General features: G+C 40.4%; 1 protein-coding gene across 1 annotated transcript in view; it reads right to left on the bottom strand.

Annotated features, from left to right (window-relative positions):
* Positions 1–21,322, bottom strand: part of nlgn3a (neuroligin 3a) — a 130,034-nt gene extending 108,712 nt beyond the window's left edge. The window contains exon 1 of the mRNA XM_061290504.1: positions 21,067–21,322. The gene's annotated coding sequence lies outside the window, so the exon portion shown is untranslated. The remainder of the gene's footprint in view (positions 1–21,066) is intronic.
* Positions 21,323–25,395: the final 4,073 nt, after the last annotated feature.

Raw genomic sequence — 25,395 nt, 5'->3', positions numbered from 1 at the left:
ATGGGATCCATTCTCCTGATGAATTGTTTACAGTGCTATTTCTAGCCTGCTGCTAACACAGCTGCAGTTAAAGAATGACCATGTGATGAGTAGTTGAGTCAAAAATGACCCAGTCAATGACAATAACAAATACACAGCTAGAGTACTAACACTATGGTGGCTGCACAGATGTGGTAGTCGGCATGAAGGTGTAAAGGTCACATTGTGGCGGTGGGGTGTCATGTGACACCCAAAGGCCATTTGGCTAAATATTGTACAATTGAAATACTCAAAACACAAGTTGATAAATGTCAATAAAAAAATCAGTGAGGCCCAAAATTTAGACAGAATACTGTTTCAGCATTGGTTCAGAATGGATGTGCATGTACAAGAGTTGTGGTGAGTGCACAACCTAATAACTTTTGAAAAAATGTTGTCATTCCAACATTTTGATTCAGTGTAATATCTGCACAAGATAAATTGCTACAGTGCAATTATGCCTTGGTCTCCAGAGCATTAGTCCTAATGACTTAAGGGATCTCCTGTCTATTTAATCCAGAACCATCATGAGGTCAAACTTTTAATTTCCCTAATAATTTGCTTTATGACTGGTAGATGCAAAACAAATAGTTTTTCCATCAGCCTGCACGAGTGCTAATTCACTAATTTGTTGTGCAGGCTGAATATTATATCTACTAAAAACAAATACAGAAAGCAAATTTTAGATGAATAGGCTGCACGGAAATTTTGTAGTACAGTATAATATTGTGGTAATGTGTTTGTACTGAAGCAAATCGTGACATTCCAAGGCTCAGCGATTCTTACAATCAGTCACAAATTGTTTGCCGTGGCAACTCGAGAAATGGACACTTTCTGGCCACCAGTTTAACCTCAAGCCAAATAGTCTTTGTTTTTTAACCATAGTGGTTTTTATGCCTTTGTCAGAGTGCATGAGCACTTCTTACGGAACTCATAGGCTGCCGAAGTGTCTGGGCCAGCTCCAAGTTGATCATTTGACCTCAATTCGGTTCTACTATGTAATGGGGCTGGGACTTAGGTTCATATCTCTGTTTGGTGGTCACAGTTTTCTGTTCAGTAGACTGTTATGGAAATCAATTATGTCTTGTATATTGAGGTTGAAAGTGAAAGACTGAGGCAGGCTGACATTTGGCACACCAGTGTAGCAGTCTGAGGTAGAAAGTAGGTTGCAAGTGAGGAGACATTATTAGTTCCATCATGCGTTTCATTTGACAAAGAAAGTTATCCTTAACAAATGCTCAAAACAAATAGCTATTCAATGTCACTAAATGCAGTGAAATTGTTCATAAAAGGCACCCAAAATGTAAAAAAAAAAAAAAACTCTTAAAGATCCAACCATTTAATTGGGGCATAAAAAATATATTTTTACAACCACATTTTATGTCAACATATGGTGATGTATTAACATGAAACTACGCAAAATACATTGACACAATATTTTCCCGTTTTATTCTTTGAAGGCGAGTCATGATTCTGTTTTTATCCCAAGTGCTAAACTTAAAAAACACAGTGCATAGCGGCATAACGTACTGTACAGAGCATACAAAAAAAACAAGTCCTGTTCCAGGCCTACAGTGTATAAAATATGCACTTAATAGCGGAAAGCGGTTTGAAATTGAGTGTGTTTATTTATTGTGTTTTCAAATGAGCTACATCTCCAATGCTTTTATAATCACGCAAGTGTTGGCTAATTCAAATTGTCAATAAATGCTGTGCCAACTTTCCGCTTTTTACAGTCATTCATCCAATCATCCTATATTATGAAAAGGGGTCATAGCAGTCATGGGGCGAGATTAAATAAAGCAAAAGAGAATTGTGTAGATAGGTCACGCTGCTCTTCATTGCTGTGAGGACAGTAACATGGAAGCCTGACATCAATCTCTTGCAGAAAGAGCATGGATTTTTATTTTTTCTTCTGGGATTCATAGTGAATAAAAAATCCTGCAAGTGTATGGAGTAGTAACGGCACATCTCTACACATGAAGAGCAAATCAATGTTTATGACAGCCACTTGCTGTGTATTACCTATGCTGCACTCTTTGCTCGCAAACACATTTGTCCCGATAGTTGCTGCCTGCAAAAGAGACCTCACTTAAAATCACATTGATCGATTATCGAGCAAGATTAATGAGGTTATCATCTGGTTTAAAGTTGAAACCTTTCACTCTAAGTAATCCTTAGCACTATGTGGAGCACAGAGCATTGATTGGATATCGCCGTGCATCGACTGTGTTATAGGTGGGATGTCATTTTTCTTGAAGCGGCTTCTGTAGTAACACTTCACAAACACACGGAGCTGCACTGGGAGGTTTGCTGCAAGTTAATTGAGGTCAGAAGTTGATCACGCCCAATGACACTCTCACGTTCATTGGCAATGCATTATATGACATCAGCCCAAGCGTGGCCTCTATTGAAGTATGTGTTAAAGACTGCTCAGTTGTCCTTCTCCTTAATGAACATCTACAGAGTTAATATCATTCGTCAGTGATGGTTATTTAATGTGAAATAGAAAAAAATAGCAGAGAGTAAATATAAATAGAAATCATATGAATCATGTTCTCTGCAGTAATGTCGATAAATAAGGGCAGGTTCCCTACAAGGAAGAGCGTATATTATACATAGTACAATGCCCTCACATACAAAAACATTATTTTCAGAGCTCAGAATACAAACACATTATGGTAATAAACCATAGAAACCTTTGAAAAGCTGATCATCCTGAACACTTACTGTACGTCATTTCAAAAATCCACTGAAGCTCCACACTGAGTGCGTGCAAGTCACTGCTTTTTCCCAATGCATTTTGAATCATGTTTTCTTTTTTTTATGTTGGGGTTAAAATTGAGATGAGTTTTCCACCAGAATGTGAAAGAAAATCTGTCGGGCTATGCTATGAGATGTAATACCCTCCTAAATGACTCTGAAGCGAGGTAACGTATGGTGGCAAAATAAGCCAAGTACTGTAGTTTGTTCTAGGTCAGAAGCCTGTGGTTCTTGAACACCCTGCTAAATGAATTCAGAGATCTGTTTGTAAATTGTCATACATAATAGATAGTTGCATAAAAGATAATTGCAGAAAACGTGCGGAGACTTACAACGATGTACTACTCACTTTTGGAGGGATGAACTGTACTGTTTGCCAGTTTTCCAGACTTTTCTTGACTTAAAGTCCTTGAATGACTCAGCCGTAAAACCAACTCAGTGACTCATGACATCCCCAACTATACAATAACCTGAGCACCTTCATCCACATCAGCGGTCATCCGGCACGATTGCGACATGCGTGTAGATAGCTAGGAATAAATCTCCCTTTTGGACAGTCTGCGGGCTGTCTGAGTGCAGATACGTCAAGCAGGGAAAGGCAAAATAATGAAGAAGGGGGAATGTTTTACAGAAGTCAGCCTTGACAGCCAGTGTGCAAACAGTGGCAAACTATGGCTACTTTAGAACGCCTCGTTGTCTCGGCCTGGAAAAACCCTGCAGCAACCCGGTGGTATGTAGTCCAACCATCAGACGTTGGAAATGTAATTGTAAGAAAAATTAAAGCTGATGTAGCATCCATTTTTTCCAGGTCATACTACTGTCATTTGATTGAAAGCTAGAGACTATTGTTGATTTGCGATTTGATTTTGTACTTAAAAAATGTGTACAGTAAATATTAATTGTTAGATGTCAAATTTCAAAACCGGTTTTCATAGGTTAGTTAACTATGAGTAATACAAAGTGGGTCAGAAAAGTTCCAGGACTAGTTTTACAAAATACTAAACTCACCATCATGCACCTGTTTTTCACACACAGTATATTTGGAGATAAGGATTTCCTCAGTTTTCAAAATAAGTTTCTAAAACATTTGTCTTGACTTCCAGCGAAGGAATTAATTACAATAATTAATCGGATGGATTCTGTACATTTTTGCCTTTCTTCTCAATGCACTCGGCTCCGTTTCAGCCGTCATAATTAACCCATGCAGAGTAACAGTTCACATGTTAAGTGATGGGTCGATGAAAACATTAAAGCACAAGAGATTTTCATGTTTCCTTTCAAATACCACAACCAATTGGCTTCCAAGCGAAGCAGCCACAGATGCCAAACAGCACAGGAACAGGAAAGCGCTTTTGTCATGCAAAAGAGTTGCTAGTCGCACAGAAGTGAGGGCTGCCAAAGTGTATTGTTGTGTGACAAGCTGGATTTCTTAATTCGTGGCTTCAAAGACACACATGAGTGCAATTCAGGCAGGAAAACAAACCTGCAGCAACCATATTTCTGTTACCACAGTGCAGCAGGCCTATTTACACAGGAAGGTTGATGTGGCCTAATGACAACAGATTAAATGAGGTCTGCCCACTGCACATGATGTCTGGACTTTATGGGAGCGTAATTAAGTTCTGAACCAACAATGATGTGCTTTTAACTAAAGGTCAGCAGCAATTCAAGCTACACTTGATGACTACGTGGACCGCGACACAAAAACAGAGCCTGTCGCTCTGTGAAGGGGACCGTCAACACTGGCGAGAAACAATGGCCACACAAACACTTGCTGGACCGTATGACCTCTATCAGCCATTGAAGAGGTACTTAGGAGCTGAATAGAAGAAAATATATGCCATACACTGTTTCCCTTAACGCCGGCAGCTGTGTCTGAGATTTGATTTGTGATTTGAATCTCAACACCCCCTCTTAGGAGCAAACTCAAAGCCGCATCCAGGTGGCTTTGGATGAGACGCAGAGGGATTAGTGAGGGGATATCAGTCACCATAGTTGACTCGCCTCTCTTACCCAGCACAATCACAGTACTTCTCTGTGTTCCATTCATTAAACCGCGCTGAATCTGAAGCCAGGTGATGGGGAAGCTTATGAAAGCATGCTCCTGTAATTTTTCATACATATGATTTTGAACACTTTTGTCCATTTTAACGTTTCAAACACTATGTTCATGAGCAACAGAGCAGAGCTTGTGAAAACGTACATCTGTGTCTCATGTTAATCTACTGTTTACAGTTTGTGTTTCGAGGAAATGTTACTGGAAAAATAGTGATGTGAAATTTACCAGCAAGTAATGATATACCATATGCTATATTCTAAGTTATTTAGGAATAACTACCTCACTGCTTCCCACCAAAGTGCTATCGTTTTCCACAAATAGGCTTTTGATTGGTTGAAAAGATGTCCACTCTATGGCTTTTTGTGCCTGTTGCCCGAAATCTTTACTTTCATCCGGTGCTATTGTTCAGATCAGTTCAAACATTTCCGTTGTGACGGTTCCCAAAATGGCCACCCTGAATTGTTACACTTTCTAGTACACATGCAAAAGCATGCTTTCCTGTTTCCAGAAAGTGTCAGAAGATGATACATTTCATTGCGTCATATTTATTTACGTTGTTCAATTCATTGGAGACTTTTTTTCCATATTTTTCTTTTTATATTGTATTCTATTTTTTATGCCCGAGGACTACGGTCCAGAAGTCTCTTTTTGCACCTTTGTCCCCCTACTTGTACCTTCCTGTAAATCGAGCTGTTGTTACATGCAGTTTCTCACACGTGAGATTAATAAAGTTCCCCTTATCTTATCTTATCTTAAAGGCTGTCTCACATTTTTCATCCCAGATGCAGTGATTGTGGAAAGCTTGATCAAATCAGATTTGATTTGAGCTCCAACCTGAACTTTGCCACTTGGTGGTAAAGTGTCTAACTTCAGATGGGATAGGCTGAGGTAAACCCAAACAGGATAAACTGCGTAGAAAATTAATGAATAGGTAATTTTCTCTCTATATATATGCCACCTGTTGTTTCGACCTATACTAGCATGCGAATCCATTTTGTTTGTGTATGGAGGGGGGAAGGGGGGTGGGTTCATTTTCAAAAGCAGCCATATACAAAAGGCTGTAGCTTTATACCGCTTCACAATCAGATTGTGGATATTATTATTAGTCATGCCAGAGAATCCAGATGAGCTCTTGTGGATATCTTAAATGGCACTGCCCTTTTGCAGAAGGCAGGGAGCAAACAGACGCCACCAGAGCTTTCCTGCTAATATATAAAATAAACTAGGGTAGTCACAGACATAATATCCCCTATGGAGGACGGACCACTGTCACATCACAACAGTCCTTCCGGATTTCATTGCCAAATATGTCTACTCTCAATTTACTATTTCTAATCCTATCTGAAAGCCTATCTTGAATGTCAGGCTTCTTCCTAAATTGGCTTGTGTTCTTTGTGATTGATTAAAGTACTATAACCTAGCTTTATCAGAGCGCCCTGAACTCTGTCTTGTTGCCAAATCTATTAGGTAATGCATCCTTTGTTACCGTGCAGCTTGGTGTTTTCTCTCCTTCGATTTGACGAAACACTCTCGTTCGTTGACAACAGCAACCGTACCTACCTTCATCCCAAAAAGTGGTACGGGCTTCAGCTCAGAACAGTATGTGATAAATGTGGGATCCTAAATCAATAGAGCGTTATTCAATTGAATTGGCTTAAACGTATCACCAGTCCAGCTGTGGAGAAAGATGCTTAAACCAAATTTCACATTGCCTATTCCTCTTGTTTTATTCTCTTGACTGACAGCATTCACACACAGGGGTACTAAATACTTCCATGTTCCCTGACAATGGCATCGCAATTCATCTGTTATCAGGCCGTAATATTCCCTATGCCATTGCACAAAGAGGCGAGGTAGCCCTAACATTACTGCTGACGCCAGAGTCCTAGACGCTGCACTTAGAGTGTCTCCGGCAGAACATTATTCAAGCGCACCCTCGACAAAATCCATGAGACAAGAGTAGGCCACTGTGCGAGTAAGCACGCATCCTTTTACTGGCCTGAGAGATCTCAAGGTCATATGGTCATTCGTACCAACACTCACCGCTTTCTAAAATCCATGAGCTCTTGCCGTCTAACGTAAAGAGGCAATTTTCATCGGCAGCTCTGAATGGTGGCTGACCTCCTTTCACTGAGGAATTGAATGCAGCACAAACATCCTGCATACGGAGCTTTAAGGATGAATTAAAATCCCATCTCTCTACTTTAAAGCCAGTATAAGACAACGCTAATGACTGAATGCTGAGAAGTAGGCCATCCCCAAAACACTCCAGGCAAATCTAGCCTCAGGTTGTGTGCACTTCCTCAAAAACTGCACACGCAGATCTAGGATTGTATTCCTCCCCCTAATCTTCAACCCAGAACATACTGTACCATATACAGGGCAATATGTTCTGTTGGTGCACAGATGCTTTAACCGTGTGCGTGTTTTTTGGACATAGGCCACCCTGAAAAAAGGGGAATGAAGTACAATACTTTTATAACCACTTAATTCTGTATTTTTTTTATTTTTAAAGACAACTAATTCTGTGTTTAAATGAAAATTATTAACTGACATTTACCGTAATAACAAGACTGAGAACCAGATTAAAGCTACCGAACCCTCACATCTACAACTTTCAAATATTAGAAATTAAATGAATCAAGGCGGAAAATGTGTGTTGAGGAAAATCAAATGACTCGGTCGTTTGGAGGACTGCCGGGTATGTTTTAGGTAGAGCGTTTTTCATAAAAAAATGAAGGAAAAATAATGTTTTCCTCCAACATCTGTGAGTTAACCAGCTTGAACGAAAAGTCACATCGGATCACATCCAGTTTCAACATTCCAACTCAAGGGCATATTATTTATTCATTCATATGTTGACATCCAAACTGTGCCCTAAATGCCGGCACTTTGAACACTATGTTTCGGAACCCAAGCTGTGCATATTCAGATACAACAGCGAGTTTGGCGCTTGCAGAGGAAAGAGGGGGCTTTTTACCAGGCATGAATGCAGAAGAGATGAAACAACGAGGCCATTGTCGTTTTGTTACTGAAGAGCCCCAGAGCTTGTGCAAAGCAGCAACCACAACAATAAAAGTGCCTACATGTTGGCTGTAAAATATAATGTGGCTACAAGGCTTCCCCTTAATTTTCATTGACACTAAACACAAAGCCCTTAGAGCCAGAATCATGTTCCTTATTATAAATACTTATTTCTGAGGTAAACAGAGAGACAGGCTGTTTAAAACCAAATCGTGGCGTGTGCAAGACTATTAAGAGGTTGCCTCATGAACATGTTCTTGCTTCATCAGTTGACGTCGGTGAGCACGTACTAAAAGAATATGATCCCTCCACAGGTATAAGATTATTTTATTCAGAGTCGTTTCATAATGTTATCGATTGTCACTTGAAGGAGAAGAAACATTTTTACAATTATAGTCAATGCTCTTTTATTAAAGTAATTGTCATGGCTGTAATCACCATACTTCAGAGTGCGGCTGTGACAGCAAATTACAATGTCTGGCCCTTAGTATGCAAACAAAAGAACCAGATGCAAATATTCTCAAGATTTCTAGTAGAGCAGAGCTACCCCCTCTGTGCTGGATTAAGTTCTTCAGGTCTAATGATTAAGCGGGGGCCTGTTTTTATTTGTTTTCCAAAAGGCATTTTGCTCTTGATAGAATAACGAATGGCTTGCGTCTCCGGAGGCACCGCATGCTCATCAAGAGACCGGGGCTTTGTCCACCAATCTATAAACCAGTACCGCCACTTACCATGAAATACATGCTGGATTACTTCAGAGATAGAGCAAAATCAATGAGGAACAATGTCTCCCAATTTAAAGTGTGATCATGGTGCATTATGTTATACATCATAAGCCTGTGGTGGACAAGTATGAGCTATTGCAGGGCTGCTCATGTTTTAGGATGAGCTTGGAATTCCTTGGTGGGATTCTTGCTTTTCTTATCAATAACTCTGTCAGAGGCTGCCAGAAGATTTGGTAGCTGTGGATGCGCACAGCTATAAATCTGGGCCAAGGGTTGTGTGGGATGCTCAGATAAATGGGTTGGCCGTTGTTTCATTGCAACACTGTTTGTCTTTACTTTTCTCTTCTACTAGGGATTTAGAACACTACTGTCCTTGGTCGTCTCTCTGCAACAGCGGCTCTGAATTGGGTTGGAGTCAGCCCTGTCGCCCCAAGATTACACGAATATCCTCCATTCAGACATTCACCACTGTGCATGCTCTACTCTTTTGTTTGCTTTTTATCTCTAGCGGGATTTAGTTCGGCGTGGGTATGGGTGTGTGTCTTGGATTAAAAGGGAAACTGAGGATCCAGAATCAACCCCATTTGACGAGTTCACACGGTGCACAACATTGAGTTGAAGTTCTCTGTTCAGGATGTTTCAATTTGACTAGAGACTTTTAAATATGATGCAGCTTTTTATCATGGGTGTGCAGCAAAGCATCAATGTGAAGGAAGAGTGGGCCTCAGAGGCACAAAACACAATTATCCCTGTGGAAATATGTCACATTTCCAGCGCCTTTTGTGATAAGGTTCCCTTAGACGAGTCTCCGAGCAGCGCCTTTCTTTCAAAACATACTGTGGAACAAAGACGACGATACGCCTTATTAGGTCACTTCTGGATTGCTTTTACACACTGATCAGGGATCTGCCTGGTAAATCACATGGGTATCATTAGAATCAACCCGGAGGTGAATGAAGAGTGTGAATGCAATTTAATGTTAATGACTTGGCTTCCGGTGTTTCTAAGAAAGTAGTTGTGTTCGGTAGTCGTGTTGCTTTGGTCTCAAAGAAGAATAAAGTGTCTCAAAGTGTCTGAGATAGTCATATTAAGCATGCAAGCTTAATGTCATCTTAATAAACATCCCATTAGTTTACGTATTGCTGGGCGCCAGGCAACCGAGATGCTCCAACAGTAATTGTCACTGTTTGCTTTAGAGTTGAGAGTTGGACAGAGTTTGAAATGTGTGCGTGGCAGGTTTAGACTGGAGTGATTAAAGAGAATAAAACATTAGAATGCCTGCAAATTCAGGACTGTCAGAAATCGTTGAATCATTTAGTGTGTTCCAATATGGCGACGAGATCGGGCTCAATCAAAATCCCCACAAGTAGAAAACTCGGGCATAGTGTTCCTGATGTATCTGCTGCTTGCTCGTTGTACTCACTATGCAGCAAAGCTAAAGCTGTCCTTAGAATGAATAAAACAAACTGGCAATATTTTGTTTGGTTTGTCTTTTTCCCCCAGTGAAGAGCTGACTTGTCAGGAAGGCAAAGCTTTTTCCAACATAATCACTTTCCTCTTGTTTTGTTTCAAACTGATCTCTTTTTGTACCCACTCTCGATCCTCTCTGATCCGCTCTCCATTCCTGCCACTCTCGCATTTCTATCCCAACCGTATCATTTTGCTCTTCAGGTTCAGGACTGAGCTGTCTACCACCATTATGTCATTCGACACCTGTACTTATGGGAGCAGCTCAAACTCATAGAGGGCCCAAAAGCCCCTGAAAGAGCTAAACTCCTCGAGTTGATCTTGCCAAATTCACCTTCAGGTTGTAATCCCTCAAGAGACACAACAGGTTTGACAAGGCTCAAGGTGAGTAAATGTCACATGTTTTAGACTACGCTCGTACACACTGATGGCCTTCTGCATATACGATACGATTACAGATTTTGTAGCACATCTTGTGGCCAGTGTTTGCAAAACCACTTAAATCTGGCCAGAGGATCAGTTAACTGCTTCGATGATCCCTTCAGTCTTACAAGTTCGCCCACCCTGCCCAAACTCTTCAAAAAGTGAACTTTTCCAAGCCGCCAACTGCCAGGCTGTACTTTTACTCAAACCATTGTCATCGTGACCTACAGCCACCAATTCATCAGAGCTGCCATCTAGGGGGACTAAGCCACCAGGCTATTTCTGTAATGACCCAGATTTCCAGGTGAATTGGGATCTGTATCAATGTAATGAGCCGCAGCCAAGAGAACATATTAGGTCAAATAAACTCTATTCCGTGAGGATTTTTGCACTTAATTTGCTCTGTGGCAGAGTAGTTAAAACCACAAGCCAAAGAAAATGCAATTGAGAATCGATGTTTTAGTAATCCATTGAGGATGTAACTCTTTTGTAATTCTAAGAATAAGTAATTTATATGTAATAACCCGTATTACATGGCGTGTAGCAGAGTTGTCTTCCGGGTTAGAGCACGCTGGCGTCAGATTTGTTGACTGCCGCTTCTGTCCCGGACCGTGTACGTTACTTGTTTTTCGTTTTCCCGTTTTCAGTCCACCCGTCTCTTCTTTTATTTTTCTCGTGTTGTCTTCCGTCCACCTCGCTTCCCCGCAGCGCCGCTCTCACCTATCTGTCTCCTCTACCAACTACGTTAGCCAGCTAGCCAACAGCCAACTGGACAAAACCACCACCGGACCCACCTGCCTCCCGACTCGGAGCCTGTGGCCGCCTGCTGCGGACTCTACGGCAGCTCTGGCCCGGCTCTCTGGCCTTCCGTCCGGCGTCCGCGGGGGACGGGCTCCACTCCCTGCGGGCTCGCCAACCGTGGCTCTGCTGTGTGCCGCCGTGGTGCGTTGGGGCCTGCCGTTCGAGCGGGTGCAGTCGAGGTCGACTGGCATCACCACCTGGTCCACTGCTCCTTCCACACGAGGCTGGGATCCTTCGCCGTCGCCGCTACATCTGTCCGGCATTTCCCCGATGGCTCACCCATCTCCTATTTTTGGACTACCAACCCCCCGTCACCCCCACCTCCCGTACTGGCAACCTCAACAACCTCCGCTCCCGCCCCTCCAGCTCCTCCATCCATCCCCTTTGCACTGCTGACCGATGTCCTGTTAACTATAACCTACAGGCTCCCCCCCCCCCCCCCCCTCCACTCTTTTTTTTTTTATTCTATGTACAGGGTCTTTGGGTTATTGAAAAGCGCTATATAAATTGAATGTATTATTATTATTATTATTATTATTATTATTAGTATAGTACATTTATAATTGTGAAGCAGGAGGTGGAAGTAGACAGATTGGCTCTAGGCTTGATAGAGGAATGTAACGATTCTCAGAAGCTATCAGAAACCTATCATCAAGACTGCAGGGATATAAATAGAATGCTGTGAGGAGGAGGAGGTCTACATTGTAAGCACTGGAATGAACCGATCCCAAAGAAGGTATACTGTTAAGGTTCAGAGTTTACAACATGGGTGTCACACTCAATTTTATCATGGGCCACTTTGTAGTAACAGTTTAAGTGATGACAACCAATTCATGTTTAAAGTTCAAACTTTAACCCAAACCCAATACGTGTTCAAACTCAATATTATCATGGGCCACTTTGTAGTTAAATTAGTAGAAATGGTTAACAGCTTAAATGGTGACACCCAATACATGTTTAAATGTCTTATTACCAAGGGAATATGGATTGCTAATCAGACATAATAATTTGTAGTATTGCTGTATGGATTGCTAATCAGACAAAATAATTTGTAGTATTGCTCAAGTAATTGAAAGACATCTCAACGTTATTTGTTATACGGGCAAATCTTAAAATTTGGTACAGATTTTAGCAAGGATCATGAATGTTGATATCTGCTTTTGCGTGCCACAGAAAATGACGTGGTGGGCCGGATCCGGCCTCTGGCCTTATGTTTGACATCTGTCGTTAACAGTGTCATTGGAGGACATTTATGAAGCCTCCACATTGGAAATCATGGTGCCATTAGTGACTGCTTTCACGAGTGTTGCTCTTTGGGTTCCCTTGACCAAAAAATAACAACAGCAATCTAGATCTCACAAATACAATCACAAAAATCTAAATTGAGATGTTTTTTTCATGTGAAAATGGTTCCAGTATATGTTGCAAGGGAGAGCAAATGTGAGAAATAGAGAAGATATGTCAAACCCATTGTATGGGTTCTCGGTATTACGTGAGTGAATATGGCCTGTAAAATTTATACATGGTTCTACGCTGACATTCCACTTCATTGAGATCAGTCTGCCAGAAAGCAGTGAACATTTAAGGTTAAACAAACCTGTGAATGACTTTGTGCTGTGTAAACTGCAGGTCCGTTTATGTGAGGCAACAATGATTGAGCTTTCACACTTGCGTGCTTTTATAGCACACATATATTTTTATTTGTTCAGCAGGTTCCCCCAGTGGCCAAAGAACAACCAAGAACAACAACCAGAACATTAATATTTGTCAACTGTGGGCATGTGAAGCCATTTGATTGGTTTCTCTGATTAAGTGCTGTAGTATAGATAAATTCTACTTGACTTCACAAAAAAAGTCCTAAAGTGTAGCACATCTGTTAAGTGCTACTTACAAGTTCATATTTTTGCCAAGACGTATTTATATTATCAAGTGTAAATACTGATAAGGAAGGTACAGAGGGCAAACTTTAACTAATAATGTATATTGACGGACGGTACAGGCTGCTGTCTGATGAAACACACACCTCGAAAAACAACTAAAGGAATAGATTTTTGTCTTGAATGCATGTTATTGGACCACATTGCTATTTTTTTGTATGATTTCATACAAAAAGTAAGATTGGTGCTTGAATCTTTCAGAGTAACCTGCAAAGCATTTTTTCTCACACACTATTGAATTTTGATATGCTGTCCAATTTTAGTAAAGTAAAGCAAAACATAGCATTTACATGCTAAAATGATGTTGAGTGGCAGTGGACACAAATGTCCAGTGAGCCCAACTAAACACAATTCACAGCTAAATGTTCTTATGTAGAATAACCATTTTGCTAACACTGCACTAGGTTTAAGTATTGATGTAAGAATTACTGTAAGAATGGAATTTTCAACTTTTATGTTTTTCTTGCACAAATGAAAGAAAAAGAAATGACTTGCAAGGAAAAAAAATGTTGACCAAACTACATAAAAGTCACAACTGCAGAGGAAACCCGGCAGTAAAAATACGTATTTACAAGAAGGGACTACACTATGTGCATGTCATTCAATGCAAGATTGTATAACATTCTTTTTTTTTATGCTGGTCCACCAATGGTGATGAAGAGGGAGTGTGGGAGTGTGGAAAGATCTCTATTAATCTCTGGCATTACTGTAGTCATTTCCCCACTCCTCATCACCAGCACCATGTGCTCTATGAGGTTTAAAATATTTAAATCTGTAATCTGTCAGCATTATGAGGTTAACACACACCCGCAAGACTGGTGTCCTATCTGTCGCCACGCTTCACACATACATCACCGGAACTTGACGTCGCCTTTTGTAGCTCTGGCTGGATATGCCACTCCTGCTTGTTTCTGTAATTTCTCAACAGTGGAGCCGACACGCTGCTGGACCCCAGAGAAAAATTAAGGGGGAAAGCGTGCAACTGGAAAGCAAAAGGAAGCAAAGAAGTGCAGCAAGGCGGCCAGAGAGGAAGCTGCTAATTGTTTCCCAAGTGTGGGTGACCCAGTGACTCAAGGGGAACTCTTCCTCGTTCACTTAAATCGAGTAAACCGGCATTCATTATTGATGGGGTAGCACAGACTCATGGTCTTCCACAGCATGCTCTTATGAGCGGGTTGTTTTGTCAGCTGATGCTGTATTAAAGCCTCACTCATATACCCTCCATCCTTTGTACATGTCCAAGAGTTCCTCAAACTCTGAAATCATGGCAAAGAATAGGACAGGACAACAGTCAGCAAGGTTGACCCATATATGAATAATATTAGGTTGATGGAAGACACTCCAACATGGTCCATTTAGCCAGCTCCATGTCATGTCTTCATAGGACGGGCTTTTACTAAGCTTCTTAAGAGCCAGCCCCAGGGGATCTATGGAAGGATAGAGGTACTGACTCAGGCCTTATCTCAACCAATTTATCCCATGAATTAGACGGGCTCCGGCCTCTGTGTCCTGCCAGATCCACACAATACTTACTCCGTGTTAAGTAAATGAATGAGATAGAAAGGAGGCTTAACGATTGCTTGGTAGGATAAGACGTTGGTGAATTGACAGAGGAAAGGAACGCGTTCATGTGCATCTTTTTAATAATGGATTTACTGTCACTTGTTGGCATTTTCAGACTGGATTTAGAGGAACAAATCAGAACCAAAATAACAAGGATTATAAAGAGATCCTTAAAAGCAAACGGTCAGGATGTCACTTTTGCCTGAGACACAAGGTCCTAATTTCATAGAAGGGTGCATGCGCACTCGTCAGAAAATCCGGCTCATCTATATATCTTTTTTTGTTTCCGGGGCAAGTCGAGTTTAGCGTGTTTGTGAGATTGGTAGACAGTGCTAGGCCTCAATAGCACTACTATTGCACGCCTCTGACGTACTTGGCAATTTGGTGACCAAAAGTAGCCTCGATTTTAGACCAGCTAAACGTAGGTTTAAGTTGGTTAATCGCGATTTCCGTGGATTTGATCAAGGCTCAGGTAGACCAATTCTGAGCTGCGCGGACATACATTATGTGGTGCATGTCATCAAATTCACAAATTCCTAAGGCTTTTTCCAATGTCCATCATGTTTTGGTATGGTATTTGGTTTGGTTTTGGTGTCTAACTAAGTGACTGATTGGTTGATTACCGTATTTTACGGACTATAAATCGCTCTGGAGTATAAGTCGCACCAGCCATAAAATGCATAATAAAGAAAAAAAAGACATATGTAAGTCGCACCGGAGTATAAATCGCATTTTGGGGGGAAATTTACTTGACAAAACCCAACACCAAGAACAGACATGAATAGGCAACAACAGGCTCAACGGTACAATATACTAACATTCCTTAAACACAAATGGGGAACTGAGAACTTACCTGTTGTTACATCTTAAGAGTTCTTCAAATAACTACAGCATGGATAACATGCCAATAAGTTTAGCGAACCATCTGGGTCACTACACATCATTAAATCCAATGAAATCTTCATCCTCTGTGTCACTTATAAACAACTCTGCTAACCCCGGATGTCGACGACGCAGCGCTTCCTCTTCTACTTGTCTTACGTCAGACTCATCGTCAGTTGCAGTTCCAATTATTCCACAGGCCTAGAGCAGCCTCTTGCGGTTTAGTATGAAAATAACACGTGAAACTATATAATGTGTTAATAATTTCACACATAAGTCGCTCCTGAGTATAAGTCGCACACCCGGCCAAACTATGAAAAAAACCGCACCTTATAGTCCAGAAAATACGGTAATTAGTCAAGAGGTACGTCACGGGATTTTTTTTTTTTAGAAGTGAACATCAAATTTATCAATGTATACAATTTCATATCTTGTGGAAAGGAAAACTGCAGCAATTCAGTTTAGGATCGTGTAAAGGCTTTCCTTCTGTTGCTGTCATGTTTGTCTTGCAGCACCACATCTCGCTGCATCACAGAAAGAGTATGTGATGCATTTTTTAAAACTTGAAACTGAAAAACAATCAAAAATAGCTCCTCAGTGCCAGTGCATATCTTATTACACTCCTGATTTTAACTGAGCAGGACATACCAGTCACACTTTTGTTGTTGTTGTCACGTGTAAAATGGCTAATTTTACTAATAAATATATGATCAATTTTGGCCAGCAGCAAATGCCGACATACTGCCTGACATCTGCTTTGTAGTTAGATGTAGAGCAGGCGATGTCCAAAAGAAGTTTTGCTAAGCAGACACTGGTCGTTGGCAGGCGAAACCTGTTAGTCAAGGGAAATGCTTTTGGGCCATGAACAATGTCAAATCTGTGTTAAATGTGTTATTTGGAGCTAATTTGAGGCCTTTTTTTCTTCCAGAACCATTTTGCTAGTACAACATAGTGTCTTCTACTGCTTCCCATCTTATTAAGAGATGACACACTACGTTTTAGTACACCAGTAAAATCTATTTGGGGAGGAAGAAATAATAGATTTAGAAGTATCACAATGCAAACTATTTCAAATTCATTCATATATTTCAACAATCAATTATTAACCAATCAAATACAAAACCCAAAGCAGCTAAACCACAAATTACAATGACAGTTACTATCTTTAGTTGTCTGTGCCAGTGGCTCGAAGGTACGCGGCTGCTTCATACATCAGTGATGTCAAATTAGGCTGAGTGTCTCTGCTGAGTTACAGATTTAGATTTAGGTTTTGCATTTACTTTTATGCTAAATACCGACAAGAAACCACAAAGCTATGCATAATGGCGAAACAAGTAAATGTGAAGCTGAGAGAGGGAAACTCAAACATAGCCATTGTCCAAACATTGATCGGAGCCAATATAATCATTTGAAATTCACTCAAGAAGAAAGAAGCTTCTTGTAGGAAAAGATGTTGCAAGGGTAGGTAACGGAAAAAACAGCACTTGATTAGGGGAACATTGAGCGAGCTGTAAAGAAAAGTTAAGTTAAAGTCCCAATGATCGTCACACACACATCTGGGTGTGGTGAAATTTGTCCTCTGCATTTAAGAGTTTTTTTTTTTTTTTTTTTTTATTCGCCATGTTTGAGCGTGCCAAACAAGGAATTTGACTTCGGTAGAAACACACCCTCTGTTCAACATTTAGGTGACTAACAACATTCAGGACATGTGAATAATGCAAAAACAGTGTAGACAAATTCAAGAAGGTGTGAGGAGCAGGATGTTATTGCACAGTAATGTCTCTGAGACTCTATGAGTGGTGTGAGTTCATCAGAGCAACAGCCTGGGGGAAGAAGCTGTCTCTGTGTCTGCTGGTTTTGGCGTACCGAGCTCTATAACGCCGTCCGGCCAGTGCTTCTCAATTATTTTCTGTTACGCCCCCCCCCTAGCAAGAAGAAAACTTTTCGCGCCCCCCCCTCCCCACGGTGACTATCCTAACTTGTCTTGTAAATCGTAAAATGTTGCACTGTCGCAAACGTCACAGAAGTAACAATGAGAGCGCTACTGCCCCCTGCTGGGAAGATACGCAATTACACTTTATTCTAGTACTGCAAAACAAAAAGCCTGTTCCCCAGGGTCACACGCGCCCCCCCCAGGTATAGCACGGCGCCCCCCAAGGGGGGCGCGCCCCACTATTTGGGAAGCACTGATTTAACCCATCCCCATGTGATTTTAATCCATCCCCTGGGGGAGAGGGGAGCAGTGAGCAGCAGCGATGCCGCGCTTGGGAATCAGTTGGTGATCTAACCCCCCAATTCCAACCCTTAATGCTGAGTGCCAAGCAGGGAGGCAATGGGTCCCATTTTTATAGTCTTTGGTATGACCAGGCCGTGGTTTGAACCCACAACCTTCCAGTCTCAGGGCGGACACTCTACCACTAGGCCAATTGTCAGTGACATCAGTAAAAACCTTCAAAGGGCAGGAATGAAGCTGTTACAATCAACCATCTGCAGAAGACTTTATGAGCAAACATGCAAAAATGACATCAGGAGTCAAACCCAAAGATTTTTAGTCTAAAGCAAAATAAAAAAAATATGCCTTTCTTTTTCATTAGTTTTGCAAGGTAGTGGCAGTTACCTACATTGCACTGCGTTACACTTGATGTAAGTAGGGGAAAGCCGTGCCAAAAGAATGACTTCTGCATAGGTATAGGGCAAACATGACTCGGACATATTTCTGGTCAGTCGTATACAATTGGGAAATTATTCATTTCCTCCTCTGCATCTTCAAGACAACATGTAATAACCTTACCCCCCCCTCCCGCTGTCTCACTTTCAGATCTGCACTCGAGCAAATACACAACGTGCCCACAATCATCCTTTCCAGACAAGTGGATTGGGGAGCAATAATACGTTGAAACGGAAACACAAGTGCACAAAGCCAGAGACCAATCGTGGCTCCGCTATGTCACATCAGGCCGATACAAACTGCTCAGCTAAGAATGAGGTCCTGCTGACCTTTGTAGCACACTGAGGCTCATTAGGTTTTTCCTTGTGGGGACTCATGTAAACAAGTATAATTGTCAACTGTGGCCATGTGAAGAAGCCCTCTGAGACGTTTTTGTGATTAAAGGCTATATAAATAAGTTTGACTTGACTTGACAAGTGCACACTTTGAACTGCACTATTAAACGTATCAGCGTGTTCAGGAGTACGCTAGCCTGTGTGCCTGTCAGGGATCACACATTGACTGCTTCTTGATGGCCCGGCCCTTCCAGTCCACCGAAGGACAATCTGTCTGGAAAATGAACACAATCGGCGGACTCTGTTCCTGGCATTTATTCGACGACAGCTTCAACAGAGATTGCCTTGTCTGCAGTAAATGAAGCTTATGTGATTTTTGACAATGCATGAGTCAAAGTCAAAGAATGTAAAAACGAGGTGCCAAGTGGGGACTGTTAAAAAAAAAAAAAGCTCTATTTCAGACTGCCACTGAGACTAAATGACCAGGGGGGAATTGGAAGGATCTGAATAATCCTTATATTAAAATATGCAAACAATATTAACAGGAGTATTCGCTCTGATCACTCAATACAGAGTACTTATACCTCTATCTGGTATTTCTGCTATCTAAAATTGGATTTGACTCAATGACAAAATATGGTGAACAAAGACCTCTTTCTGATGGAGATGATCAATAATTCGGTGATGCGTCATACTGTCACAGTATGAAGTGGGTGTGAAGCAAATTATATTCTACCTTTCCTGAGCTTCCTTTAAACTTTTTCATGACACCCAAATTGGAGTTTACTATTAAACTAAACACAACAACAAAAATTACACGTTGTGTAAATAGAGCATGCCACCACACTGCCCCTAAGAGGCCAAAACGCTCAGAAAGAGGTGGTTTTTTTTTCCAGTATATTATTTTGGTATGTTTTAATTTTACATTCTTACTCATTTACTTCATTTATTGTTATCATATTATAGTCATTTAGATTTATAGTTATATTTAAAGGTGTTTTACCCAAGATTCAAGGAATTTCGTTTCCTCAAAATTGAACAATACAATCATTAAATGACTATATTTTGTCATACCAAAATAAATAGATTTCCACATGATGTCACATGAAATTAAGTCATCGACATCCTTGGTTAGTCCAATAAGTCCGAGCACTTGTGAAAATAACACAAGATAAAATAAACGTGATAAAGAGATAATACTTCAATGTGTGCAAAGATGCAAGGCATCTAAAGTGAGGTTGTTGAAGAATGAAAATGCAAGAAGTTTGAGTTTAACATTTTTACAAGGTCATTTTATACTACTCCATAATAACCACCGACTACTTGAAAGTTAATAGCTGACCAAGGATAATGGTGAAATGTCAATCCATAATCATGGTCTAATAGGATAGGCTGGATCACTTGCTCATATTTGGCTCATTCACCTAAATCACAATGACAAAGAGCATTTGACATTTTCACTCGCTCGTTTCCAGTTTGGAACCCATTACTCTCAGCTACATTATTTGAGTGTGTGCCATGGCTTCTGCATACTGAGCTTGTTGTGCCCAGGCTTCTCCAGGAGTAAGAAAATAGACACACATGCAGCCTGCAGCATCGCACTGCCTTTAAACTTGCATCAGCTTCTTCTTCTTCTAGTCTATTCTCAGCAACATGCACCTGTCTTTTGTTAACTTAAGAATTGCAAAAAGTGAATTATTCTCTGGATCCTTGGATCAGAGGGTTCAAATGATGAGGATGGAAATAACACATTGATTCTCCCAAATTGATAAAAATATACTAATCCCAGCTCATAGAGGCAGATTATCTCTAAATAATCATATCCCACATGCCTGTAAATAGGCATTTGAATTAAGCAGGCTATTTATCTAACAACAAACTAACAGGAAACCTCAATATGGAGATAAAAATGTTCAATAAACAAAATAAATGCTTTATGGAAATTACCCTAAATATAGTGATGCGCTACCACTGCATATTTGAACTTATGTGCTTTTTTTCATGTGGCTGCAGTCATTTTTTTTTTTTTTTTAGTGCGGGAGCTCGTGCGTCACTCCTCCATCACGCACACGCATTGTCTTTTTGAAAGTAACAAGTGTTCGCAATGGGAACAATTAGCACAAAGCATGCATACATCCCGACACGCAGCGTTATTTGGCGGGTGCTGAAACACGTCGCATGTGTGTCGGTGTTTTTTTGGGGGTAAAAAAAAATAAAAACGGAGTCGAAGTGAATGCATCTCTTATGTTGGGGCAGCGCGTTCAAACCCAGGGATGGGTTGGAGAAGTAGAATGCAATGAGCGTTGCAAAAACATGACTTCGGCTCTTAGTTTACTCCCACAAATAATACAGACACACAGTCCACAAGGTTCCCATTAATGAGTGTCAGGAAATATCTCACCTGCACAATCCAGATGTAAATCCCCCCATAACCGCGCGTCTGCCTTTACAGTAAAGAAATGGAAAATAATTACGTGGGTATACTCCACATCCCACAAATGGCTTTTTTCAAAAATTTATTTCTTTGAGAAATAAGCCTCCAGTGCAGCAAGTCTCATTCCGTCCCCCCCGCCGTCATTTCCAAAAAGGTGGCTCCAGAGCGTGAGTTGTTTCCGGCGAGAAAGCTCTCCCTTCACAGTTCGCCTGCCTCTGGAGAGGATGCTCTTTCGCCTCAACTCGAGGCTCAAAGCCAGCCTGGCGAGAACGCGCAGCGCGACCCCGCTGCCTTCTCCCGAGCGCCAATTGGAGCCGGAGAGGAGAGTTACTAGGTAACCAAGGGCACACGCATCATACGTGAGGAAAATAAGTACAGCAGATCGATGCTGTCCAACTATGTGCGCGGATCTTCTGATTTCAATTATTGATTATCGTGTGAATTCATTCACACATATGAATTATTATTATTATTATTATTATTATTATTATCCATCCATTTTCTGTACCGCTTGTCCCCTCGTGGGTCGCGGGCGGGCTGGAGGTTATCCCAGCAGTCATCGGGAAGTAGGCGGGGGACACCTTGAACCGGTTGACAGCCAATCGCAGGGCACACAGAGACGAACAACCATCCGCACTTGCACTCACATCTATGGGCATATTGGATTGCTCAATCAGCCTACCATACATGTTTTTGGGATGCGAGAGGAAACCGGAGTGCCCGGAGAAATCCCACGCAGGCAAGGGGAGAACATGCAAACTCCACACAGGGTGGGCCAGCGGTTGCTAACCAGTGCCCCACCGAGCCGCCCTATTATATTATTATTATTGTTATTATTATTATTAATTTATTTTCTAATATTATTATTATCATTCAGCCCACTTTTTTACGTGTATCGCCGTCCACAAAATGTATCCCGTTTACATTGTTCAAGTTCAACATATTCAAAAAATGAGCACCATAAAGGTATTATTTTTCTTATTTCGAAAATTGGGTTTACCCACAAATCCACATTTAGACCCAAAGAGTCCCCATTAATTATCAATGGCACATTCAGACTCTCATCAACATTCTAAATGTTAAGCTCATTCAATTCACATCTATTTCAACATTGCAGGAATTCCCACATGCCAAAATGTCCAATACATTTTTCAGCAATATATTTCCACATCATTCTGTCATTCAAAATCAGACCATATCTTTTGATATTATTCCACATCATTCCATATCTTTCACCTTAGTGAACATTTTCTATACCAATATCATTCCACATCCATCTATATTCTTCAGTAGCATTCCACACCATTTCACATCTATCAATATCATTCCCCACTTTTCACCAACAGATATATTACACATTTTGACCAATATCATTCCATATTATTCAAAATCATTCACGTTTCTAACTTTGTTTTGCTACACTTTTCCTCAATCAAATGTTCCCTAGCACAGTATGGATTAGTCCATTGCATGAGATGGGATGGGGTTGCACTTGCAACAGTCATGACAGATTGTTTTCATGTGCTTCTAAGTGGCTGAATTCCGCAGAATTTTTATAGTCCACGATAAGGTAATGATAGTTGAGTCAACATGAAACTAATTGATGAGGTCATTTGCTTTTTTGTAAACTTGCTACCCACACCACTGCCCTCAGCTTTTAAATACATTTTCAAAAACTGCAAACCCACTCTAACTCGTTAAGACCTTGCGATATGTTCTGAGAGAAACCCCTCAGAAGACAAATTATGTATTCCAGAGCAAATGAAGAATTGGTCCAATGTACCAAATTTCATTATATTTAGTATCACTTGTGCTTTTGGTCTTCATGTAATATTTTAAAATTGACTTGAACCGGCCCTTCATAAACAATACGTAGATGATAACATAGTTGACTTGATGGTGCAGATGATTGTTTTTTGCCTTAAGACATTAACATGTTGTGTATTTATTTATTTAGTCATTCATTCATTTGCTTATTTGCTTGTTTATTTGCTTATTTAGTTAGTAAGTTATTCATTTAAAACTTTACAGCGCAAATGCATAAATAACGACACTGCTTATTCATTTATAAAGCTACTGCAAATTGGGAGATGCTAAAACAGTCTAAAGTTTTTAAAAAAGATAATATTGTTTTCAACAGTGAAAATGCTCTATGTGCATTACATGTGCGAATAGGTTATATTCTTAACACCAATATGGGAACACAGGGCCGTTGTTGTGTGTCTGCCACTTTAGATAAGGACTTGATAACATTTTGCCAGCAATGTATAGATTAACTGTGACAGTAACTCAAATTAATCTATATTACAAAGTGAGGGAAAAACACTATTTGCTGTAGCTACCCTAACGCAGAATGGAAAGCAATATAAAATGGCACTTAAGGGAAATCACTACATTTCCGTTAGGAAACAATAGTTACATTTAAATTCGCAAAGCATATTGACAATTCCATGCAGATGTTCAAAATGGATAACTAACGCAGTCCATCTGTTTTCAAATTGTGGAAAACTGAAAAATTATAATGATTTACAATTATACAAATATTTCAAAGCCTGAGGGCGAAAAAATATTTTTATGTATTCTATAGTTGTCCATTGTATATCTCCACGTATTTCGATTAGTGTTCTAAAGTCTGATAAACAGGATGCTATCAGTCACACAATATAAGTACTTTGATAGAAAAGTGAACACAAAGGGATTAGCAAATTGCAAATTAAACAGAGGGCTAACAGCAGAACGGTGATTGTTCCCCAGGTATTAAAAAAATGAAGGGCATGAAAACCAGCTGGAGAGCCTTCATTTGATTCGACCAGTGACAGTATGTGAAAATATAAACCTTGTGTCTTGCAACTGGGTCAACAACACCTTCTCAATCAAGTCCTTGACTTTGCTTCGGAGGCCTTTGTAATCAGTACAAGAGCCAGCATGCTCAGTCCCAAGGCACTCATTAAAAACTGACGGGAATCCTTTGCCAGAATGGACAGACATGCAATAAACACTAAGGAACTTTTTTTCCCCCCTCAATGAGGGTTTGTGTAAGAAAAAAAAATGGCACATTTGCATGTTGAGAAGGTGGGGTGATGTAAGAGCTTTCCAATGTTTTTTTATTCCTGTTATGACTAATGAAATGCTCATTGTTTTACTGTCCAAAGGGGCATTGCTGAACTAGTTCCCGTTCTATGTGCAACGATTCCCCATAGGTTGGAAAAATCAGATAAGAGAATTATTATCATGTTATTTATTAATGCGGCCCACTTTTAAAAAGTGATTTTTTGCACTGATTATCACAGTTTAGATTTTCGTTTCATGTTTGCAATTGTTGAATTATTCTCTTCTGGTATAGCTAATGAAACAACAAGCACAATAATAAACATACTGACAAAACTCCTCAGTTAATGTTAAGTACAAACATGCATCAGTATTTACGTTACTGAAAGAATGTAAAGTTGAACAATGAAAAAGGTGAGAATGTACACATTTCAAGTTACATTGTGTCACGGTGAGGCAGTGATGGGGCAGGTAAGCACAGGCAAGTCCCAATTTTGTACTCAAGGTGAGTGTCAGCTTTGAGGCAAGTAGATGAATGTGGGGCTTGTGGAGATTTGATGATTACTGGAGAGTAACATCGATGCCTCAGGATGAACAGCACAATGTCAAAACACATTTTCGTGTGCCATGATAACATTTGCTGTTATCGTTACACTGCATTTTGGGTAAAATGCTTTTCCTATCAGTAATTGGTTGGATTTCCTGGTTTCTGACAATTCAAATTAGAGGCTGACTTTTTTTCCCCACAGTTCATACTACTCACCTACCACTGTCAGGTGGTACTGACGCTTTTAAAAAATTTGGCAAAATGTGAGTCTGGGAGAATTCCGTTAACTTTCATAATATCTGATGAAGGAAAGTAACTAGTAGGCTTGTAGCTTGTGCACACACGCAAAACTCACGATGACATTTTATTATTTATTTGCTGGTTATTTCCTTTCTTTTAACTGATAATCAGTGACAGGCTCAAGCGTATTCACTATAAAAGTGCAGTATATTCATAAAGCTGTCAGATTCTCACTTAGTACAAATACCGTTCCAACAATATGCTGTTCACAATCTATTGAGCAAACAAATTCTCCATTCCTTTGATTTGTTATATAACATTGAATATAAATATAATAGGTATCTCCAAAGTCTTGCATCTAGCTTTACTGACGCACTTTATGCACAGTTGTTTACGTACAAACTCACATCCCAGACATGCGGTTACGCAACAAGCAGTTCTGCTTGATGACAGTAATGTTC

The sequence above is a fragment of the Syngnathus typhle genome, linkage group LG1, assembly GCF_033458585.1.
Source record: "Syngnathus typhle isolate RoL2023-S1 ecotype Sweden linkage group LG1, RoL_Styp_1.0, whole genome shotgun sequence".
Lineage (NCBI taxonomy): Eukaryota > Metazoa > Chordata > Actinopteri > Syngnathiformes > Syngnathidae > Syngnathus > Syngnathus typhle.
This window is presented reverse-complemented; position numbering and strand designations above follow the sequence as displayed.